Source organism: Tachyglossus aculeatus, chromosome 21 (genome assembly GCF_015852505.1).
Source record: "Tachyglossus aculeatus isolate mTacAcu1 chromosome 21, mTacAcu1.pri, whole genome shotgun sequence".
Classification (NCBI taxonomy): Eukaryota; Metazoa; Chordata; class Mammalia; order Monotremata; family Tachyglossidae; genus Tachyglossus; species Tachyglossus aculeatus.
In genome coordinates, this window is record NC_052086.1 from 64,627,298 (window position 1) to 64,653,463 (window position 26,166).

The following is a 26,166-nucleotide window of genomic DNA, read 5'->3' on the forward strand; positions in this document are numbered from 1 at the left end:
ACTTCCAAGCCCATGCTCTTTCCACTAAGCCACGCTAGTAATGAAGAGCTTGTCAGCAGAAGGAAGTTTAGGAAGTTCTTTACTTAGGGATGCCCTGATTGATTAAATAGATCAATGGTATTTATTGAACACTTACTCTATGCAGAGCAGAGTTGGTAGACATGCTTTCTGCCTGACAGGGGCTTACAATCTAGAGGTGGAGACAGACATTAAAGTAAAATATGGTTATGTGCATAAGTACTGTGGAGTTGAGGGTTGGTGACTAAAGGGTATAGACTCAGTGCAAGGGCAACACGGAAGAGAGAGGGAGTATGGGAAATTAGGGACTAATTGGGAAAGCCTCATGGAGGAGATGTGTTTTTAATAAGGCTTTGAAGATGGGGACAGCAGTGGTCTGTAAGTCATGAAGGGGGAGGAAGTTCCAGGCCAGAGGGAGAATGCAGGAGGGGGGTTGGTGGAGAAATAGATAAAATTGAGGTACAGGGAGTAGGGTGGCTTTGGAGGAACAGAGTGGGCTGAGTTGTAGTAGGAGATCAGAAAGGTAGGATAGAAAGGGGCAAGGTGGAAAAAGCTGAAAATCATATCAAGAAAGCCAATATGTCCTTTGGGAATCTGACATGTGATGATGACAGGACATTAACTTCCATTCCAAACCCTCTCTAGACTGTAAGCTCCTTGTGGGTAGGGAACATGTCTACCAACTCTGTTATAATGTTCTATCCCAAGTGCTTAGTACAGTGCATGCATTAAGTGCTCAACAAATACCACTGATTATGTGATTACATGGGTCTGAATTGTTGTATGGTTGTCCAGTCACCTTAGGGCTAGGAAAACAACTTGTCATAGAAAGAACAGCTGGCTCATATGAGGGAGTGCATGTGGGAGTGGCTAGAAGTGAGAGAGGGAAGGATGAGACTTAAGGGAGTTTAGAATTTTTTCAGTAATAAAAGTGACAAGGTCATCAGAGGGAATGATTACTGTGGTAGGGACACTGGGAATTTCAGTAGGGAGATAAATAATAATAATTATTATTATTATGGCATTTGTTAAGTGCTATGTGCCAGGCACTGTTCTAAGCACTGGGGTGGATACAAGCAAATCAGGTTGGACACAGTCCCTGTTCCACTTCGGGATCACAGTCTCAATCCCCATTTTACACATAAGGTATCTGAGGTCCAGAGAAGTGAAGTGACTTATCTAAGGTCACACAGAAGACAAGTGGCAGAGTCAGAATTAGACCATGACCTTCTGTCTCCCAGGCCTATGCTCTCTCCACTACACCATGCTGCTTAAAGGTCTTGAGTGGTTGGTGAGGGCAATGAGCACGGGTGCCAAGGAGGGAGGAGAAGTCATGGGGCTGAGCAGAAGTAAGGGCAGTGTTAAAACACATAAAGATGAATTTTAAGTGGCTGAAGGCAGCCTAGTCCAGGATTTTCACCACAAGACATCACAGCACGAATATAAGACTGGTGCATGTCTACTCTGGAGCTGATACAGGCTGAGAATTGTGATGCAAAAAGAGCAGAGGGATAGGGAGTGATGGGGATGAGGCCATGGATGTTTGCATCAAGGGAAGGGAGGCTGGGAAGGGAGCCCAAATGAAAATATTCCTGGTTAGCCAGGTCTGGGATAAGTAGAGGGGATGTAGAGGTAGGGGATTTCTGTGCAGGAAGAGAACAGTTTTGTAGGGATGGATTTGGGGAGAGAGGCATGTTAGTTGGTTTTGGTCAGAGTGGTATTCAGAATTGATAAAGTTAGAAATGGTGCAATGACTAGTAATGATGAAATCCAGTGTGTGGTTTTTTTTATGGTATTCATTCAATAGTATTTTTTGATTGCTTACTGTGTGCAGAGCATTTTACTAAGCGCTTAATTTGTCATGCACTTACCTTGTGTCAAACACTGTTCTAAATATTGGAGTAGCTACAATTAGATCGGACAAAGTCCCAGTCCCACAGTGCAGCCTAGTGGAAGGAGTACAGGCCTAGGAGTCAGAGAACCTGGGTTCTAATCCCAGTTCTGCTGATTGCTTGCTGTGTGACCATGGGCTACCCTGTGCCTCAGTTTCCTCAATTGTAAAATGAGGATTCAATACCTGTCTTCCCTCCAATTAGGTCATGTGTTTAAATTGCAGGGGTGAAGTAGAAGGTTGGCAGAGTTGAGAAGTGAGAGTTAGTAGGCAGATGGGGTTCATTAGGAACAGCTACATGTATGTTGAAGTCCCAGGAGGAAGAGTATATATGTAAGAGTGGCATCAAAATTGCTCAGAAAATTGGAGGTGTGGTCACATTAAGTCATTTCCCCACGCTCCTTCTTTCTCAGAATTGTCATCCAATACCTAACAGAAGTGTCCCATTCTCTTATGGGGTATGAAAGGAGCAAATAAGGAAGATCAAAGAAAATCTTATTCTCCATGAGCATTACAAGCAACAAATTGGAGACCCCAGACTAGATCTCGAAGCTCAAGAAAACATTCCCAAGTGATAAAAGGAAGAGAAACTCAATATTTGGAACCTGAAAGTGCAACTAAGATTTCATATAACAAGCCAAGAGCCAAGTCTCAAAAACAAAGTTAAAATATCTCAATAGGACCTGCACATTCATTATGAATTTACAAGGTAAATGTTCAACAAGAAGGTCAGTGTCTCTGGTAATCTAACCACCCACAGCTGAAAACTTTCAGGATCAAAAAGTCCAAACAGGATACCACAGGTAACAGGAGCATACACAATTCAAAATTAAAGTATAAAAATTCAATTTTCATGCAAGAGGCCCACATGCATTACCTCTTCTTCACTAGCACATTCTGGGCTGGAGTAATGTAGAAAATATATTTCTTTACCTCATCTTCTTTATCTGTCAGAGGTTACAGCACTGACCTCCGTTTTAGGGGGCAGACAGGAATAACAAATACCAAATGATCAAAAAGTGCTTCCTGAAATATAAATTGCTATGTGAAAATAATGGAAGAGATAATATTTAAATTCATATAGATAGTAAATAGAGGTCAGCAAAGAGGGCCTGAAAATAAATACCATTCCACATTGCCAGGCAAACCATCTGTTACCCCTCAGAATTGCAGAATCATCTGCAGCAGCAAGTCAGAGAGATTGAAGGTCCCAAAACCTAAGACAAAATTACATGAGCTCTCCAAGGGGATAACCCACTCTCATATTCTCCAATCTTTGCTCAGTAGCAGTTGGAAAAGAGCCCAGCCATTGCTAGACTGTGAGCCCACTGTTGGGTAGGGACTGTCTCTATATGTTGCCAACTTGTACTTCCCAAGCACTTAGTACAGTGCTCTGCACACAGTAAGCACTCAATAAATATGATTGATTGATTGATTGATTGATTGGGCAAGGAATGGTTGGGTGCAAATCCTGTGCCTGAATGCTGAGAAGAGTTTTCCCTTGGGGGTAACCCAGTGAATGATTTTCTCCAAAGGATTTCGAGCTGCACTCCCTTCTTCCTCCAGTCAGTTAATCAATAGATTATAATGGGCAAAGTTTCCAAAGTTTCATCTCCTCCAGAAGGCCTTCTCTGATTAATCTCTCCCACAGAGAAGCAGCATGGCATAGTGGTTAGAGTCAGAACATCATGTGTTCTAATCCCACCTCCACCATTTGCCTGTGGTATGACCTTGTGCAAGTCACTTCACTGCTCTGTAAAATGGAAATTGAGACTGTAAGCTCCACGTGGGCCAGGGACTGATTCACTTTCATCCACACCCCAGCACTTAGAACAGTATCTAGCACATAGTAGGCACTTAAACGCCATAATTATTATTAATGCCACCCTACTACTTCCATGCCATCTAAACAGCTGGCTAATCACCCCTCTCCCCTCCAACAGCATTTATGATGTAGCATTATACTCAGTGGAATCTCCCCATCTGTAATTCATTTTAGTGTTTGTCTTCGCCAGATAGATTTTAAATTCCTTGAAGTGAAAGGTTGGGTCTACTTACTCTAGTGTACCTTTGCAATCTTTAGCATAATGCACCGCCCAGAGTAAGCGCTTAATAAATACTACTGCTGGATTGTGCATGGTATTAAGCACTTGGGAGAGTAGGATTAGGCTCAGTCCCTAACAGTTCAGTAGTGGGGGTGGACCCAAAGTAATTCACAGAGAAGTGTTCCAACATTAGTGTGTGTAAATAAGTATGTGCAAAAACATGATGAGAGGATGTGAATGCAACAAGAGGTTGTTAAGTACTCGGATGGTCATAGTAAGGCGATAACATGGATATGCTTAGGATGTTAACAGCCTGCCATCGGTTAATAGCTACCCCTGTTCAAGCCCCAGTTCCTCAAGTCTTATAAATGATTCACCTTCATCTGCAGTATGACCTATTATCCCTGCAGTTCAGCTAGTTCCTGGATCCAAAACTCTGAGGGGCACCTCCAACCTCTACAAAATGGCTCCAACAAATACAAAGTGAACACCTTGAGAAATTGGAGGGTCTTGAAACAGAGTTTGAGTATCCTGCACTACACTGATGTCTAAGGAAGCGGCATGGCCTAGTGGGAAGAGCACTGGCCTGCAACTGGGAGGAGCTGGGTTCAAATTGCATTCCTACTCTGCAACTTACTTCTCTGTACCCTAAGGTGCTTTAATTTCCTCATCTGAAGAATGAGAATTCAATACCTGCACTCCTACCTACTTAGAATGTGAGCTTCAAGTGGGAGCTGATTATCTTGTAACTACCCCAGTGCTTAGTACAGTGCTTGGCACTTAGTAAGCACTTAATAATAAATAATTGTGGTACTTAACTCTATACTCATAGTGTACCAAGTACCATAAACAAAGCAATTACAGGAGTGACGCACTACAACCGACTAATAATAATAATGATGGCATTTATTAAGCACTTACTATGTGCACAGCACTGTTAAAAGCGCTGGGGAGGTTACAAGGTGATCAGGTTGTCCCACATGGGGCTCACAGTCTTAATCCCCATTTTACAGATGAGGTAACTGAGGCCCAGAGAAGTGGAGTGACTTGCCCAAAGTCACACAGCTGACAAGTGGTGGAGCCGGGATTTGAACCTCTGACCCAAAAGCCCGGGCTCTTTCCACTGAGTCACGCAGCTTCTCATCAACCACGCTGCTTCATATTATAAATTATATTCATAATTTTCTATTTATTTTATTTTGTTAGTATGTTTGGTTTTGTTCTCTGTTTCCCCCTTTTAGACTGTGAGCCCTCTGTTGGGTAGGGACTGTCTCTATGTGTTGCCAATTTGTACTTCCCAAGCGCTTAGTACAGTGCTCTGCACATAGTAAGCACTCAATAAATACGATTGATGATGATGATAATTTATTTATATTTATTTATATTAACTTCTGTCTCCCCTTCTAGACTGTAAGCTTGTTGTAGTCAGGGAACATGTCTACCAACTCTGTTATAGTGTACTCTACCAAGTATTTAGTACTGTGCTCTGAATACAGTAAGAGCTAAATAAATGATTGATTGAATGACTCACCCATCATATGCAGTGTAACGAACAATTCACACAAAAACCTTTTAAAAGTGCATAACACACACAGGAATATGGACTCTGGTTTGGAGAAGAGTTTAGTCCAATTTGGGAACTTTTAAATGAAAAGAACTCATACAGTTGATGAAGCTGTACACACACCCGCATAGTGAAATTGTTACAAGTAAATAGAGCAAACTTTTCCACATGGTTTTCCATCTGGAATCAGTTCAAAGCCAACTGTTTTCTAGCAGAGATGACCCCAAAGAAAAATTATCTGGAAGATGATTGTCTGGGTTCTTCCAAAAGGTGTAATGCAGGATGACAAGGAGAAAAATGGAAATGCAGCACCTCTAAAGGCAGATCTGTGAGGTAGATTCTAGCCCCTTCTGGGAATCCAGGAAATCTGCATTGCAAAATCATAAGACTCTTTTACTAAAGAGGAAAAATCTTGCAGAACAAGCAAAATTGTCTTGAACACCGAACTTTTCTGCTGACAACGTGGAAAAAAAAAAAGACTTTTTTTTTAAGCTCAACACCCAAAGGTAATTAGCAAACAGAAAAGTGATTTCAAATATTGTTATCTGCTTGACTGCTGTGCTGAGAGGAATTTCCCTGGTTTAAAAGCTTCAAGTTGAACACTGGAGAAACGGGGGGAGAATGAAAGAGGTATCTGGAGAGTACTGTGTAAAAAGGCATTTGAAGAGCACTGTGGGAAGAGACATTTGAAGAGCATTCTGCAGAGGAGTTCCAATCCACAACCAGTGGAGAAGCCCCGACAGATCTCTCCTCCCTCCACAGGGACTTTTGAAACTGTACTCCTTTTCTCCCCTAACAGTTTAATTCTCAGGTGTTATCTGGAAAGCCCTATGAGATTTCCTAACAGGATACCAGTGTACACTCTATTTCCTGACTCATTGTGGAGCGACTAATATTCAGTTTAAACACAAATCTGTTCAATGGTCTTACAGATGGTGCGTTACTGTATTCTTATCCCAGATGACTGCCTGAAAATAGCAAAGCCATTGGGAATTGTGGGTGAGTCCCATCTTCTGTTAATCTTGTGGCCTGATGAAGGAAGGGACCATTTTTAAATATGCAAGAAGGGAAGAAATTTGAGCATCTGGAGAAAAATTATTTTGCTATTTAAACAATAGAATTTGAGAAAATGGCAAAAAAACACTCAAACCCACAACTTTCTCCCTTTTGTACCCTTATGTAACATATCAGCAGACCTCACAATAAACATATATAGTCAGTATGAATAAAGTATCAGGGTCTGTACAGATCAAAAGATAAACACTCTTCCAGTATTTCCTTCAAACCCTTTTTGTCAGCCTCAGATAAAATTTGCCAATATAAAGGAGTTGTAATGAAAATGGAATCAGTAAAGGTTAGGTATGGAACTTCCAAGGTGTGACTCCTCTGACTAAATGCCAATAGTAAAGTATTTAGACCATCCCTAAAGAGGTACAAGAGAGGTGTAAGGGGGAAGTAAGGAAGATGATAAGCTGCCAAGAGTGAAGGGCTAAGTTATATTGCACCCGTTCTTCAGCCTGCAGCTCCTGAGAGTGCCATAATGTGTTTTCTGATTCCTCCCATGATTCCCCCAACATCTTCCATCTGCTTTGAAAGAGAAGCCATGCCCAGTTTGCAGCAGTCTGTGCTGGTGCCCACTCTGGGTGATATTTTTAGGAAGATTTGAAGCGATGATGGAAAGGAGACCAAATGGGAGCAGCCTTATTCTGGTGGTGCTCCACACCCCTCCCATGGTTTGCCTCACCCAAAACTCGGCCATCTTTACGTGCCATAAATAAAAGTCCTTACAAGGACAACACTTAGCACCTCAGGCTGGCGTTAGAGGAAGATTTATCAGCAGGAGTGGCCATAGATTTAAGAAGCCTATCAATCATTAGTATGTACTGAGTGCTTATTCTGTGCAGACCAGAGTACTGTGCATTTGGGGGAGTAAGGCTACTGTGTCTGACCTGATTAGCTTATATCGACACCAGACCTTAATACAGTACCATGCACATAGTAATACTAAGACCATAAAATACAATACCATAAAAAATTGGATTAGTAGCCATGATCCTCAAGGAGTTTATAGTCTAGCAGGAAAGACATTAAAAGAAAAAACTTGGTGGAGAGGAAGCAACCAAGTTTAAAGATATAAAATACACTTGTGGGGAATAGTAATTATGGCATTTGTTAAGTGCTTAATATGTGCCAGTCACCTTACTAAGTGCTGGAGTGGATATAAGCAAATTGGGTTGGACACAGTCCCTGTCCCACATGGGGCTCACACTCATCCCCATTTTACATATGCGGTAACTGGGGTACTTGAGCCCGTTGTTGGGTAGGGACAGTCTCTATATGTTGCCAACTTGTACTTCCCAAGTGCTTAGTACAGTGCTCTGCACACAGTAAGCACTCAGTAAATATGATTGAATGAATGAAATAAAGTGACTTGCCCAAGGTCACACTGCAGACAAGTGACGGAGCAATGAAACTAGAACCCATGACTTTCTGACTCCAAGGCCCGTGCTCTATCCACTAGGCCATGTTTGGGGTGTCACTGAGTACTGAGTGGGTGAGAACTCCAGTACATGGGCAATGCAGTCGTATGGGGAGATAGCGCAGGGAGATGAAGGATCCATCAGGTAAGCTTTCCTGGAGGAGATGAGATTTTAATACGGCATTGGAGGAGGCTACCAGATGTGAAAGGTTAAGGAGTTGCAGGCAGGAGGGCAGGTGTAAGCAAGAGGACAACAACCAGATATAGGAGTGACAGGCACACACATATTTAGAGAAAATTAGATTAACGATTCTAAGAGCAGATATTCTCTTTTGCTTGTTTTTGCAGCCAAATTAACATCTTAATAATTTCAGATGGTTTTTCCATCTGAACTAACAACCAATTACTACAACTTCATCAGATTAAAGAGTAAGGAAAATACAGAAAGCTGATTTCAGTTGACAGCTGCATCTATGTATTTCACTGCTCTATTTAGTCATTAAACTTTAACAAGGCTAAGCCTTGACCTCTGTGGCCAATGCTTGAACTCAATTTGAAAAGCACAACTATGCCATTTCAATCTTTGAAGCATTTTTATTTTACTGAAAATACAGATTTTCAACTAGGCCATAAGGTTGGGCCCAGGGCCTGGAATGTCCCCACCCTACAATTCCATCAGCCTGCACCACTCTCCACTTCCAAAGCTTTCCTAATAGGGGTAATAGTATTTTCTAAGTGCTTAATGGGGTATAGAGCACTGTATTAAGTGCTGGGAGAGAATACACATACTGGGAATTAGATACAATCCCCATAGCTTGGGGTGGTTAACAATCTAAGAGTATAAAGGGGGAGAGACTGTAAGCTCATTGTGGGCTCGGAAAGTATCTGTTTATTGTTAAATTGTAGTCTCCCAAGCACTTAGTACAGTGCTTTGCATACAGTAAGCTCTCAATACAGTTGAATGAATGAATGAGGAGTGAATAGAGACCCATAAGGAATCATGAAACAAGAATGCATTAAAATGAAAGATGAGGACAAATATGCAAAATTAACACAAAAATCAGCAGGGTAATGTGGCTAGAGGAGCTGAGTTAGGATGGCTTTTTATTTTACTCTACTTAAAATATGTACTGAGTAAACTACCAAAGTTGGTGGAAATGAACAAACTGATATTACTGACTCCTCCTAGGTCCCATAGGCTTCCAGTGAAAGGATAGAGATTAGAATGGCCATACATCCTGAATAGAAGCAGCATGGCCTAGGGGAAAGAACATTAGCCTGGGATTCAGAGGACCTGGGTTCTAATCCCTGCTCTGCTACTTGCATGCTGCGTGACCTTGGGCAAGTCACTTAACTTCTCTGTGCTTCAGTTTCCTCAATTGCAAAATGGGGATTGAATCCCTGTTCTCCCTCCTACGTAGATTATGAAACTCATGTGAGGCAGGGACTGTGCCCAATGTAATTACTTTGCATCCACCCTAGTGCTTAGAAAAGTGCTTGACACAGTAAGTACTTGACAAATGCCACAATTACAATTATTCAAATACATTTAAGATGGATTTATATGGGAAAGCTTCCCACTAGTTGTTCCCCATATGAAGTAAGGACCAAATAACAGAATAATCATAACAACTGGTTTATAATTAAAGCAGCCGAAATTTGGGTTGGAAATAAGGAAAAGCATTTACGGCTACTAGTTATTGCTAAAACCCTGGAGAGAGGGAGTGTTTTGAATCTCTATTCATGAATACCTACAAGGAAAGATTTGACCTTCATCTGTCCTGAATGACTTAGTCACCACCTGGCTGGAAGTAAGGAGGTGGAATGGATGATTTTTAGAGACTTTTCCAGATCACAAAATACCACAATTTGGCTATGCATAAATAGTCTTCTAGTGATTGGAATGAAAAATAATAAGAATAATAACAACAATTACTATTATTATTATGGTACTTGTTAAGCACTTACTATGTGCCATGCATTGCTCCAAGCACTGGGGTAGATACAAGTTAATCAAGTTGGAGACAGTCCCTGCCCCATATGGGGTTCACCTCTTAATCCCCATTTTACAGATGAAGGAACTGAGGCTCAGAGAAGTTAAGTGATTTGCCCAAGGTCACACAGCAGACAAGTGTCAGAGACAGGATTAGAACCCAGGTCCTCCTGACTTCCAGATATGGCCATTCTAATTTCTACCTTTTCACCAGAAGCCTGGTGAAAACTTCCAGGCCCATGCTCTATCCACTTAGATGTGCTGCTTCCCTAAAATGCCCTGCAAAATTACTGACCTACTCCTAAGGTTGACACAGGTGATACATCTTTTTTCCCCCAAAGATATTTCTTTTTGGACAACTTGGTTCCAAATAATTTTTAGGGACAGGTATTAACATCACTTGTGAAAGTTCCTTTTATCTCATTGTTTTCTCATTCTTTCTTCCTATGGTGTAGCAATTGTGAAATTCATCTTTATGGTGGGCAGCAGGAAGAAGTGTTGACCTAAATGGAATTTTCAATGGTAGTCAGACCTGGGGAAAAAAAGTTAATGTTGCTTGTTTCCACCGAGATAATCAAAGAAAAAAACAAAATAGAAAAACACAGTCCAATACTCTGTCATGTATTGAGAACTCACTCAGAGCATCTTTAAGTGTCTATTCTCTACTGAGACTCCACAAAGAATTGAAGTGGAGTCTCTCTAAAAGTCTGACCTACATCTCACTGCAGTGAAACAGTCAGAAGTAAGAAAATACCTGTTGGAGCTGTGCCATGGGTGGTGAAGCTTTCTGATTCTGATATATTTCTTATGTATCAGATATATATCAACTAGGGTATCTAGCATGAGGGAAGGGGTCACCGAGAATCCTGGAAGTAGCTGCTTAACAGAGGTGACAGAGATCGCAATAGCTACACAAGTGATTACCCTCAAAACAGCCTGCTGGTCTATGCTGCTTTAGCATTATACTCCAGTCTCTCTGGTGATGAATTATATGGAAAATGATGGTGGACCCTTTACAGTTTGCTAGCTATTTGCTTGTTGCATCCACTGCCCAAGCGGGAACACGACTGGCAAGGATGAGAATGTGTGTGCCACCAAGTCAACCACTAGCACTAAAATCACTTCTTTCACACAAGCCCCCATAGATCCTAAGATTCTTGAGAGCAGGGGCTGTGCCTGTTAACTCTATTGTACTTTCCCAAGGACTTGGTTGAGTGTTCCTCACAGAATAAGTGATCAATAAATACCACTGACTGATCAATTTGTGAATGGACTAGGTTTATCCATTGCTTTTATGATGAGAGTTTGTTAATCAATCAGCAGTATCTGACTACTTATTCTGTGTAAAGCGCTGTTGCGCATTTAGGAGAACAGAACAGAGTGAATAGACATGATGGATAGAGCATAGGCTTGGTGGTCAGGAGGACTTGCGTTCTAATCCCAGTTCTGCCATTTTGCTTTGTGATTTTAGGTAAGTCATAACTTCTCTGTGCCTTAGTTACCTCATCTGTAAAATGGGGATATAAGACTGTGAACTCCATGTGGGCCAGGGACTGTGTCCAACCCAATTTGTTTTTATCTACCCCAGCGCTAGTACAATGCTGGGCACATAGGAAGTGATTAACAAATACCATTATTTAAGGAACTTACGGTCCTTCATCACCATTGATAAGCAGTCAATATCATATTATGGCCTTCATATCATTACTGACAGATTTAAGCCAAATCATCCCTTCTTGAAGCTGTTGCTGTCAGTCACATTTAACTGCAAATACCACCCCGAAATCAAGTGGACTATAGCAAACAGTTATGCAGCTAATAACAATATTCAGTTAGCTGTGAACTCCCAGGCTGGCCTTTCACAGGAGTGACCTTGTTGAACAAACAACAAGAGAAAAGGAAAAATAAGGCACCAAAGCTCATACCTCTACCACAACAAGTTAAATTATCTATCCCTTTCTCCTCAGACTTGAAGCCCCATTGTTGTCAGAATTCAGGATTTCCCCACCTCCTCTTCCATCTGGAAGAGCTCCAAAAACTACTAGAAAATGGGCTCTTGGACACATGGGTTGAATCTTCACCATATCCAAAAACCCTCCAGGCTTTTTCCTTCCTGGAATCTGGGCAGTCTTCAGGAGTCCAATCAACTTATTGAGTGCTTACTATGTGCAGAGCACTGTACTGAATGCTTTGAAGAGTATAATACAACAGAATTGGTAGACACATTCCCTGTTCATAACAAGCTTAAAGTCTACTATTTGAAACCCAAACCCACCCTGAAATTGTGTACCAGCCCCATCATAACTCAACTTCCTCAAGGAACTACCCATGCCTCAGGCAAGTGGAACAAGGTGAGAGGGGTGGGAAGCAGCCAGGGCTTCCCTATATCTTGCTGCTGTTAAACTGGAGAGTATTTGATTAGGATCCCCCTCCCTTTAAATAGTTTATAATAGCTCATCCCTTCCATAAGCATCTCTTCCCAACAAATCGCTATGATGATTATGGTAATTGTTAAACTCTTACTATATACCAAGCACCATAACAAGTACTGGAAAAAGTTAATTACATTGGCCGGGAATCAAACCCAGGCCTCCTACATGGCAGGCAATAATTTTACCACTGAACTAGAAACAGCATGGCTTCATGGAAAGAGCACAAGCCTGGGAGTCCAAGAACCTGGCTTCTGATTCCCACTCTGTCACTTGTCGGCTGTGTGACCTTGGGCAAGTCCTTTAACTTTTCTGTGCCTCAGTTATCCCATCTGTAAAATGAGGACTGAGATGGTGAGCACCATATGGGACAGGGACTATGTCCAGCAGATTTGCTTATGCCTGACACATAGTAAGCACTTATCAGATACAGTAATTATAATGCCTGGCACAAGGTTAGTGCTTAACAAATACCATAAAAAAAGAAACCATCAGTGCACACTATGGACTCTCTGGATTTTGGCCTATTTTCCATAATGCATCCTTTTTGATGATGGCTTCCAAAGATCACAAGAGGACCAAAGGGTAATGTTAGCCTCTCACCTCCTTGCTTTGTTGATCATGCCATCATGCTGTTAAACACAGATACCAGAATCTTAATGAACTGCTAATGGAATCAAATGTCTTTGTCAGGTTTATGAAAACCTCTAACAATCTTGGTATTACTCTCTAGTTTTCCTGTACCTGACTTGCTGTGAAGATCACGGACGTTTTGTCATGCTATGATCTGAAGACACATTGTGATTCAGGGAGCATTCAGCAAATGATGCTCTTTAGTACCCAATCCATAAATTCTCTGCCCAGGAACTAGCCTCAGAAACGGCTGCAACCCACCGTTCTCCCTTTCTTCTCGAAGTTGGGATATTGGTAACATCTTGGAAAAACAGTGTGGCCTAGTGGGTAGAACATGGACCTGATAGTCAGAAAGTCCTGGATTCTAATTCGAGCTCCACCACTTGTCTTCTCTGTGACTTTGGGCAAGTCACTTCACTTCTCTGTGTATCAGTTACCTCTTCTGTATATTGAGGATTAGGATTGTGTGGGACAGAGACTGTGGTGTTATCTCCCCTAGCACTGAGTACAGTGCCTGGAACATAATAAGTGCTTAACAAATGCCATTAAAAAAATGATGCTGCCCTTTCTGATCTATTCTCCATCACAGGGGGGACAAAGCAGGGATTCATGTTGCATCACAAACATTTAGTTCACTGACTGACACAGAGTAAGAACTCAAAAAATACCACTGATAGATTGCTTTTAAATTTGATCAGTTTAATCAGATGGGATCAGCCCATGCTCCACATGGCTCTCACAATGTTAATCCCCATTTTACAGATGAAGTAACTGAGGCACAGAGAAGTTAAGTGGCTTGCCCCAAGTCAAATAGCAGACAAGTGGCAGAAATGAGATTAGAAGCCAGGTCCTTCTCACTCCCAGGCCCATGCTTTGTCCACTAGACCACACTTCTTGAGTAGTCAACACAGGATTAGTAAAGATTTGAAAATTGAATTTTCATGGGAACAGAAGTCAAGTGTACTTGGACCTAAAGAAGAAGAACTGTTCAAGTGTGAAACTAAATTGTCAACAGCCAGGAGCTAATTTTTTTTTTTTGAAAAAGGGAAAAAAGTCTAAAGTAGTAAGTTTTGCCCTTTCAAGCCCAGATCAGAGTTGCTACATTACGTTTGGAGGTGCTCAATATTCATCCACCCAATGAATTCACTAATACTAATAATTGTGCTATTTGTTAAGTGCTTACTACGTTCCAGGCACTGCACTAAGCACTGGGGTGAATGAGCAATTTGAAGATGGAATGCGTAGTAGGCCATGGGCTGCTTTTGCTAGCAAATAAGCCCTACTTTTCCTTCCCATACAGCATTGACCAATAATCACCACATGACATTGAGATTGAATCAAGACTAGCGATCTGTTTGGTGGGTGGACTTCTCTTGCAAAGGAGTGGAGATTATTAAATACATTCTTAATCCCACCCCTGAATTTGTGACACAGATGGGTAGCCACTGAAAAGTCACCGACTTCTTCTGTGTTCCTGACAGAAAGAACACCTGAAAATCCCCTGAGGTAGTGAGGGGACCAAAGCAGAGAGGCTAATTAGTGGAGCCTATTGAGTAGGAAAGATGGGGAGCAGGGGAGATGGTCATAGGCAGGGAGTGTGTTCATTTATTGTTATATTGTCCTCTCCCAAGTGCTTAGTACAGTACTTTGCACACAGTAAATACTCAATAAACATGATTGAATGAATGAATAGCACTGTACTAAGCACTTGGGAAAGTACCATACAGCAAAGTTGGTAGGCACATTTCCTACCCACAATAAGCTTACAGTCCAAAGGGGGAGGTACAGATTACAGGTAAGTGCATAAGTGCTGTGGAGCTTACAAAACAACCCAAGTGCCAGGGTGATGTGAAAGGGAGAGGGAGTAGAGGAAATGAGGGCTTAGTTGGGGAAGACTTCCTGGAGGAGGTGGGATTTTAATAAGACTTTGAAGGTGGGGAAGGTGATGGACTGTCAGATAAGAAGAGGGAGGGAATTTCAGACCAGAGGCAGGACGTGGGGAAGGGATTGGCTGTGAGATAGACAAGGACCTAGGACAATGTTTTGCACATAGTAAGTGCTTTAATGTCATTATTATTATTATTAGGTAGAGGTACAGTGAGTAGATTGGCATTGGAGGGGCAAATTGAGCATGCCGGGTTGTAGTAGGAAATCAGAGAGGTAAGATCAAAGGGGAAAAGGTGATCAAGTGCTTTAAAGCCAATGATAAGGAGTTCCTGATTGATGTAAGGGTGGATGGACAACCACTGGAGGTTCTTGAGGAGTGGGGAGACATGGATTGAATGGTTTTGTTAAAAAAAAAAAAAAGGTCCGGGCAGCAGAGTAAATTAGGGACTGGGGTGGGGACAGACAGGAAGTAGTAAGGTCAGTAAGGAATCAGTTGCAAGGTTGGTTAAGTGGTTAGACTCATGAGATAGCAGTTTGAGTGGAATTTAGCATTGTTGTTGAGGTCATACCAACAGGAACTGGTGACAAAATGAATAGGAGGGTTGAATGAGAGAAATAAGTCTAGGATAAGGCCAAGTTTACAGATTGAAGAAAAATTATTTAGGATTTTCACTATTCTTGCATCTATGGCTATAATCCTATTAACTGGCAAAATCCCTCCCAACAACCCTAACAGGCTTTCCCCAATAGCCCTGAATTGGTGGCTGTTGCAGAAACTGATTAAACTCCCCGTGATCATAAAACATATGATTCCAGTACATTTGATTTTGTTTCCTTCCACAAACAATATGTTACTTCATTTTAAGCCAACTAGATGCCCTGTTTCTATCTTTAACCAACAGATTTACATCTTACTATACTCTAAACAATTGCAAAATCAGCTTTGATTGCTCCAGTCATTAAATGAAGTGAATATCAGTGCTAAAACTTAATTTTTAAAAGTTTAAAGCAACAAAAGGACCACTGCTTGGAAACAAATATTTGGCAGCTCTTTGCCCCATAGCAATGCTTTGCATTTGCTCTATCAATCTTTCAGTCAACAAGAGCTGTTAGGAAAAAAAAATTTTAAACTCTGTCAATATGGCACTCATCTCCACCACTGGGGAAGACAACACCACCATTGTCAGAGCCATGAAAATGGCCCATCCCCAGGACCTGATGGCTTCTACAAGTAGGGAAGGGATGCTCTACTCTTTTTAAATGATATTTTTTAAGCTCTTACTGTGTGTCAAACACTGTTCAAAGCACTGGGGTAGATACAATATAAATTAGATTGGACACAGTCCCTGTCCCACGTGGGGTTCACAGTCTAAGTAGGCGGAGAACAGAGGCACAGAGAAGTCAAGTGACTTGCCCAAGGTCACACAGCAACTAATTGGAAGATCGGGAGTTAGAACCCAAGTCCTCCGACTCCCAGGCCCAGCTCTTTCCACTAGGTCATGCTGCTTCTCCACTTAAAACACAGAAGTTCTTCCTCTATGTATGGAACAATGAGGAGGTGCCACAGCATCTCAAAATGCCATCATCATTACCACCTTCAAGAAGGAAAGTGAGATCTTAGATTATGGCAATCATCGAGGCATTTTATTTCTCTTCATCACAAGTAAGGTTTTAGCCAGAGTACTCCTGGATAGTTACTAAAGAATACTATAGACCCTACCATCCTGCAGTCACAGTGTGGCTTCACACCAGAGTGTGGCCAGGGGACATCAGATTGACTCGAGATGAGGACATCCTCTGAAGCAGTGCAGCCTAGTGGGTGAAACACGGGCCTGGGATTGAGAGGACCTGTGCTCTAATCCTGGCTCTGCCACTCCCTGCTGTGTGACCTTGGGCAAGTCACTTAATTTCTCTGGTTCTCAGTTTCCACAACTGGATAATAGGGATTCAACACATGTTCTCCCTCCTACTTAGATTGTGTGTCCCATGTGGACCAGGGATTATATCAGGTCTGATTAACTTGCATCCACCTCAGAGCTTAGTACAGTGCTTGACATATAGTAAGTTCTTAAATACCATAAAAAAGCAAGTAGAAGTTCAGGGAGCAACATCAGGACTTCCACATGGCCTTTGTAGACCATGACACCATCAGTAGAGTTGGATTCTGGATGTTATCAAATTTCACTGTCCTGAAAATTTCATTAAGATTCAGAGACTGCATCAGGATAGCATAACTAGACATTTCAGAGCCAAAGAATACCCAACTGACCATCCATGTAACAACAGCCAAATAAAAAATAGAATCAAGGCCAGGATATCCTTTGAGACTCTGTCAAACTGGGACCATACTGTCACCACATTCTGACTCTAGGCCAGAGCTGTAGAACTACCCAATATTCTCTCTATGAGATCTAGAATCCCCACAAATACCACATCCAGCTCCTTGAAGATTTCCATCACCAATAGTTATAGATCACACCCAACTGCCTCAAATTATGCAGTACATAGTAATAATAATGGTATTTGTTAAGCACTTACTATGTGCCAAGCACTGTTCTAAGCACCAGGGTAGGTACAAGTTAATCAGGTTGGACACAGTCCCTGTACTACATAGGGCTCACACTCTTATCCCCATTTTATAAAGTAACTAAGACCCAGAGAAGTGAAGTAATAAAAATAATTATGGTATTTGTTAAGCGCTTACTATGTGCCAAGCACTGTTCTAAGCACTGGGGTAGATACAAGGTAATCAGGTTGTCCCACATGGGGCTCACAGTCATAAACCCCATTTTACAGATGAAGTAACTGAGGCACAGAGAAGTCAAGTGATTTGCCCAAGGTAACACAGTAGACCAGCAGCAGAGCTGGGGATTAGAACCCAGATCTTTCTGACACCCAGGCCTGTGCTCTATCCACTAAGCCATGCTGCTTCTCTAACCTCTTATCCTCTTCCCTCACCTCCCCCACACCGTCTCTCCCATGACACACACTCTTCCCCCTCTCCCTTACTGATCTGCTTCTGGGCTTCTTCCAAGTGGCCCTTGAGTTGAATCACCAAGGTATTTCCTTTATTTTTGCTGATTCATTCATAAACAGCAAAAACCTGGAACAAGGACTTCTAGCATTGAAGCTATCGTTAGGGCAATACAGCTGTGCTAGTTGGGACATGTGAGAAGAATAGACAACATGTTCCCAAAGAGCAAAAACCTGGAACAAGGTCTTCTAGCATCGAAGCTATTCTCAGGGCAACACAGCTGTGTTAGGTGGGACATGTGAGACGAATAGACAATAGCAGGATACCCAACAGCTGCTAAATGCAAACTATAATTGGGAAATCAAAAACAAGGAGGGCAGAGGAAATAATTTAAGGGTACAATAAATCTCAGCCTTAGACAATGCTGCACCCTAGCTGAAAACTGAGAATCAATTAGGGTAGATAGTGCTTTGTGACATAATCTGATCAGGAAAAGAGTGGCTCTGTTGGAGCAAAAGCTTCCTAAGGATTGGGATACAAGGAGGCTAAAGCTAAAAAGGTATTAGGAGCCACAAGCAACAAACCTGATGACACCACATGGGTCAGTTTTCTGTGCACACAATGCAAATATAGCTGTAGGTTCCACATTGACCTAAGTGACACACCCACCCAGTGCCCCCAGCCTCTCAGCCACTGGTGCCAGACACTCTGCCCTTCTGTCAGGCTCCTTGTCGTCATTTCAGGCCTGCAAAACCATCCTGCCTTGCACCTTCACAGCAAAAAGGATAGAAGCAACAGCATTCACTCATTCATTCATTCAGTCGTATTTATTGAGTGTTTATTGTGCACAAAGCTCTGTTTTAAGTGCTTGGGAGAGAACAATATAACAAACAGACACATTCTCTGCCCATAACGAGTTTACAGTCTGGAGGCCCCAACAAAATTTTAAGCGTGAATTAGGCTGAGGGAGCCATTGTAGCTGCAGTATTTACTGTGATCACGGCCTATCTGACCCAATTCATTGGTATTTAATAATAATAACAATGGCATTTAAGCGCTATGTGCAAAGCATTGTTCTAAGTGCTGGAGAGGTCACAAAGTGATCAGGTTGCACCATGGGGGGTTCACAATCTTAATTCCCATTTTCCAGATGAGGTAACTGAGGCTCAGAGAAGTTAAGTGACTTGCCCAAAGTCACACAGCCAACAAGTGGCAGAGCTGAGATTTGAACCCATGACCTCTGACTTCCAAGCCCAGGGTCTTTCCACTAAGCCACGTTGCTTCCGTATTTGATGTCTAACCCAGAGCTTTTTTTGTGTGTGTGGTATTTAAGTGCTTACTATGCGTCAAGCACTGTTCTAAGTTCTGGAGCAGAAACAAGTTAATCAGGTCAGGAACAGTCCCTGTCCTACGATCTTAATCCAGATTTTGCAGATGAGGTAACTGAGGCACTGAGAAATGACTTATCCAAGGTCACACAGCAGAGAAGTGGCAGAGCTGGGATTAGAAGCTAGGCCCATGCTCTATGAACTAGGTCACTTAGAACATTGTTTGACACATAGAAATCAACAGATAATGATAAGAAGATGAAAAATAATAATAATGATAACGTATTATACTCTCCCAAGTACTAAGTACAGTGCTCTGCACACGGTAAGTACTCAAATACAATTTATTGTATAGTATAAATGAATAAATGGGCTCACAATCTCTGTAGGGTGGACAACAGGTATTGATTCCCCATTTTGCAGAAGAGGGAACTAAGGCCTAGGGAAGTTAAGTGACTTCCCCAAGGTCACACAGCAGCAATGGCAATGCCGGGATTAGAACCCATGTCCTTGGGCTCCCAGGCATGTGCTCATTCCATTAGGCCAAAAAGCCAAGTTATTGTTTCATACAACAAGCCTCTGACCTTTTCTGAACCATTTCCTCTCTAAGGAGGATATGAAAGCTTTGAATGGGCTTGTGAGATAAATGAAAAAGCGTATGAATTCCCAGGAGGAATGAGACATAATAATACTAAACTTTATCATTTAAAAAGGCAACACTGTTGTATATACTCAACCTAAACTATTTTATCTCCTGGAAGAATGTGAATGGATCTACTCAAGATGCATTCAGAAAGAACAGTTGCTCAGAATAGATATACTTTTATGTCTGCGTTGCAGCTTAATAAGGGAAAAATAGGGGATCTTTCCATGGTTCTTCAAATGAAATAGGTTTGCTAATGGAACTCTCTAGAAAGGGCTTTGTCGAAGACCCAAACCTCAATCATCATACCAGGAAACGTTATTTGAAAACAAACCTCTCTCTTGGTTGCCTTCCTCTTGTGCCATATGAATGTTTATTGTGCTGCAGAAAGACATGGAATTATACCCTGCAGGGCGCAAAACTGGTATAAACAGCAGTCTGGCACAAATACGCATTCTCAACTTGCTGAGCTACACATCAAAACAACTTCAGGAATGGAGAGACAAACCATTGTAGAAACATGATGAGGAAGTTAATTTAGTGGCTAGATTGGAAGCCTTTCAGTAAGGGTCACTCTGAAAATTACATAGCTTGGAATGGCTGGGTGGGAGTACGCCTCACAGCCCAGGAGTGCAAAAACTAGAAGATGTAGGCTAAACAACCAGCTCTAATCCTGACCTTGGATTGACCTAGGGCAAGAGCACCATTGAGGAGCAAGTTCACCCCAAATGCAGGAAGAGAGAGTCAGGGAACTCAGTAACTTCTCTTTAACTCACCCCTGCCCAGTGACTTGGCAAAGTGCATGATTAGCCACATTTCACACAGCTCCCCAAAATACTTTTTTTAGAAAAGGATTCTCTGCTAAGACAAATGCCTGTTGAAAAAAGTAATTACCCTCTATTTGAACTTTAGAGCCAGAATGTTCTAGCTATTTAAAGAGAAAAAACATGACAAAGGAGAAAAATTATGCTTCCTTGTATATTTTTTCCTCTGCAACCTCTCTTCCTTCTAACTACTGCCTCCTTTCATGAAGAGAAGGTGAGCTGCTCATGATCTCTACAGAGCCCCAAACCTGCTCCAAGTTCAAGGAGAATGCAGGGAGCAGCTGAGGCAGCCTTGATTAGCCTATCTTCGAACAAAGACCCTGACTTACGGATAGGAATTGACAGAACTGTATAAGAGAGCTGCTCAGGGAGTTTGAACCTGGACTGCAGAGAGCTCTGAGGGCATATGTTAAGAGACAGAGAGCATCACATTCTTGACTGTCCACAAATCCCATTTCCATTCAAAATTTTGCACAGAGAAACCAGGTTTTTGTGATGTATTTAAAATTATGCATCCCAGATGAGCCATTTTTCTCTAAAATGCTTGCTTTGTATTCCAACTAAATAGTAATGAAAAGGCGACAAGAACAGAAACCTGATAACCTGTGTTCCTGTTACCAATTTTCAGGCCTGAAAATTATTCAGCTAGTCATAGAGAAATCCTTGTTCTTATGTAGATGTCATAAAAGTCATTGTTAACCTTTATCAATTAATGTGGTTACTAACAGTATTTAGTCAAAAATGGAGGATCAACTACTTATGCTACCCAGTAAATATACAGACTGAAATAGGGGGAGAAAGAGAATAGATGTGAGCTCCTTTTGGGCAGGGACTGTATCTTCCGTCTCTGTTGTACTATCCTAAGCTTTGAGTAGCAGGCAAGTCACTTAACTTCTCCGTGGTTCAGGTTACTCATTTGTAAAATGGGGATTAAATACCTCTTCCCCATACACCTTAATAATGATAACAACAACAACTGTGGTATTAGAGAAGCAGCGTGGCTTAGTTAAAAGAGCCCGGGCTTGGGAGTCAGAGGTCATGGGCTCTAATCCTAGCTCTGCCACTTATCAATCAATCAATCATATTTATTGAGCACTTACTGTGTGCAGAGCCTTGTACTAAGTGCTTGGGAAGTACAAGTTGGCAACATATAGAGATGGTCCCTACCCAACAGTGAGCTCACAGTCTAGAAGGGGGAGACGGAGAACAAAACAAAACATATGAACAAAATAGAATAAGTAGAATAGATATGTACAAGTAAAATAAATAGAGTAATAAATACGTACAAATATATATACATATATACAGGTGCTGTGGGGAAGGGAAGGAGGTAAGGTGGGAGGATGGAGAGGGAGAGGAGGGGGAGAGGAAGGAGGGGGCTCAGTCTGGGAAGGCCTCCTGGAGGAGGTGAGCTCTCAGTAGGGCCCTGAAGGGAGGAAGAGAGCTAGCTTGGCAGATGTGGGGAGGGAGGGCATTCCAGGCCAGGGGGATAATGTGGGCCAGGGGTCGACTGCGGGACAGGCGAGAACGAGGCACAGTGAGGAGATTAGTGGCAGAGGAGCTGAGGGTGCGGGCTGGGCTATAGAAGGAGAGAAGGGAGGTGAGGTAGGAGGGGGCAAGGTGGAGGACAGCCTTGAAGCCCAGGGTGAGGAGTTTCTGCCTGATGTGTAGGTTGATTGGTAGCCACTGGAGATTTTTGAGGAGGGGAGTAACATGCCCAGAGCATTTCTGGACAAAGAAAATCCGGGCAGCGGCATGAAGTATGGATTGAAGTGGGGAGAGACAAGAGGATGGGAGATTGGAGAGGAGGCTGATACAGTAGTCCAGATAGGATAGGATGAGAGCTTGAACAAGCAGGGTAGCGGTTTGGATAGAGAGGAAAGGGTGGATCTTGGCAATGTTGCGGAGCTGAGACCAGCAGATTTTGGTGATGGCTTGGATATGAGGGGTGAACGAGAGAGCATAGTCAAGGATGACACCAAGGTTGTGGGCTTGTGAGAAGGGAAGGATGGTAGTGCCATCAACAGTGATGGGAAAGTCAGGGAGAGGGCAAGGTTTGGGAGGGAAGACAAGGAATTCAGTCTTGGACATGTTGAGTTTTAGGTGGCGGGCAGACATCCAGATGGAGATGTCCTGAAGGCAGGAGGAGATGCAAACCTGGAGGGAGGGGGAGAGAGCAGGGGCAGAGATGTAGATTTGGGTGTCATCAGCGTAGAGACGATAGTTGAAGCCTTGGGAGCGAATGAGGTCACCAAGGGAGTGAGTGTAGATCGAGAACAGAAGGGGACCAAGAACTGAAACTTGAGGAACCCCCACAGTAAGGGGATGGGAGAGGGAGGAGGAGCCTGCAAAAGAGACTGAGAATGAACGACTGGAGAGACAAGAGGAGAACCAGGAGAGGATGGAGTCTGTGAAGCCAAGGTTGGACAGCGTGTTGAGGAGAAGGGGGTGGTCCACAGTGTCGAAGGCAGCTGAGAGGTCGAGGAGGATTAGGATAGAGTACGAGCCATTGGATTTGGCAAGCAGGAGGTCATTGGTGACCTTTGAGAGGGCAGTTTCCGTGGAATGTAGGGGACGGAAGCCAGACTGGAGGGGGTCGAGGAGCTGTGTGACTTTGGGCAACTCACTTGATTTCTCTGTGCCTCAGTTGCCTCATCTGTAAAATGGGGATTAAGTCTGTGAGCCCCACGTGGGACAACTCTATTACCTTATGCCTACCCCAGGGCTCAGTACAGTGCTTGGCACATAGGAAGTGCTTTACAAATATCAACATTATTATTATTTGTTAAAACCTAACCACAGACCAAGCACTGTACTGAGCCCTAGAGTAGATACGATCCAACCGTTTCTGTTCCACTTGGGGCTCACAGTCTAATTGCGAGAGAGCAGATATTTAATCCCCATTTTATAGATGAGGAAAGTGAAGCACAGAGACAATAGGTAGTTTGCCCATGGTCACACAGCAAGAAAGTGTTGAAGCTGGGATTAGAACTCAGGTCCTCTGATTGCCAGGCTCATGCTCTTTCCACTACAGGACAGGAGCCATGCCTAATCTCCGTATCTCATATTTATCCCAGTCCTCTTCAGTTCCAGGCATTATAGTAATGCTTAACAAACACCACAGTTATCATTATTACTAAGTACAGTGCTCTGCACACAGTAGGTACTAAATAAACATTGATGCTTTTCTCTCAGAAGTATTAATCAGTCATATTTATTGAGCTCTTACTGTGTGCAGAGCTATTAGACAACTTGTTTGGTTAGAAGTCTCAAAACAAGCCCTCCCATCTGGTTAATATTTTTTCACCTTAGGAAAACTGGGAAGCCGGGAATTGAATTGACATACCAAGGTCATATACAGTGCTAGTGAGAAAGCTGAGAAAGGCTTAATGTTGAAAGTCCCCAGATTCAGGGTTGAAGTTTCACTAGATAGGTAGCTCCTTGAGGGCAGGGATCTTGTGTACTCTTTTGAACTTCCCCAACTATTTACTTCAGGAGTCTGCACAGAGTGTGTGCTCAAATACCATGAAAAAGGTCTCAGGTCATTTAGTGCTTTTGAGAAGAAGGTTTAAGCCTAGGTTGTGAATAACTCACTTTGCCAGTCCATGCATTTATACATCAGCTGAGCAGCTATTCCATTCTTACCTTATTAAAACATCTTTGTCCTTTTGCCTTCTTTTCAAATATTCCTCCACCCAATTCTAAAGGATATCATTTCTAACACAATACTTTGCTTTGACACACTTTCGCCTCTTCTTCTACCATTATGACATACCCCACCCAGTTGGTCAATTCTAATTATGAGCATCCAAAATAAAAACAGGCATCTCACTGTGCTTGACTGGTGAATCATCCCAAAAAGGAAAATATGTTTCCTCCTTACATCCCTGCCTCCAATTGTTTCTTCCTACCTCTATCCTCTGGTGCCTTGACCAGAACTTGACCCTGGTAAACTTTATAAACGAGGCTTGTGTCTACGGAGAAAATGCCTGTATGTTTGAAAACAAAGCCAGAGTGCCTCTGAGGAAATGGAATTTTCATTCCATTCAATGGAGTACAAAAAACTTTCTTTCCTCCAGCTCTAAATCCTAGTCAGAGCTGCTAGCCTACTGACAATATGCTGGGTAAAATAGCATTCTCATTGTAAATTGCCAAAAAGCAAGAAGAAATGCAGATTTGGGACAAAAATATCATACAAGATCTGTCAGAAAAAGGCTTTTATATTAAAGTGATAGACATCACATTGTGCACCCAAAAGAAAATTGCTCTCTGGGTAGCAAAGGAGATGAGACATTATTTCAGAAAAAGAAAAATGCTGAGTTATTCAAAAATGGATCAGTGACACACACACACAAAAAGAATTATGTTGATCACTTCACCTGGCTCACATCCATTAGTATATATTTTACAGTTTTCTGAGTTGTTAACATTAATTTTGAAATGAGAATTTTATAATTGGAGAGAAGTCAAATATACATTTCCCCATGACTGATAGCGAGGCCTAGGGTCAAATATCCACTGGAATGGAAACTTCTCTTTTAGTAGCTAGAGAGTTGAATTAGAAGTGAAAGTAAAAATTAAAGGGAAGATATGCAACCTAGATTGCTAGCCTGATTCTAGCCAAATATGAACTTGGGCCCGTGCTCTCCTCCCCATCTTTCTTTGTCATTTCATTCCCACTGAGCATTGCACAGTAGACTGGAGAGTGATTGAGAATATATTAACATAGTTTTACACTCTCCATGCAGGACTGGAATGCCAATGCGCTAATAAAGGTGTGTGACAGTTCAGAATACAGTAGATGATGTGTTCATTTCTGCAGGGTTAGTCTCTACAGACACATTCAAAGAGAAAAATATTGGGCTTTTCAGGAACTGGTAATAAGCTTCCAATTGCAGAAGGAAATGATTAGCCAATGTAAAACTGTTCCACCCCAAAACTCAAATAGGGGTTTGCTGCAAGGGAAGTGGTTTCTCTATATGTGGTATTGGATGAATAAAATATCAGATTGGGTATCTGCAAGAATCAATCAGCACGTTGATTCTCTTTTCCCCTAGTGTGCTGCTTCTTTCTTGTGGAGCTAATTGACCTCTGACCTGTTTATTGCTTTATTGCCATAGATTTAGCACCAATTTATTCATCAACATCTGGTGGTCTGAAAATTGCGTTTTACATTATTAGCTCTCAAATGGATAGCTAATGTTGTTTAATGGGGCAGTTATGAGCTATTATGGATTCATTTTTTCTCATTTTACTAATGAATACAAAACCTTCATCAAATAAATGGATGCCAGTTGGCTTGTTACCAGAACATCCAATTTTCGATAGAAAAATGTATAGGCTCCAGAAGGGTTAGTCCTGAAGAGATGCACACGTGTGAAGGAAGACTTTCTTCCACCTGACTCCATCTCTTTAGAGGGGTCAAGGAAAACATCATTGGTCATATGATCTGTAGCCA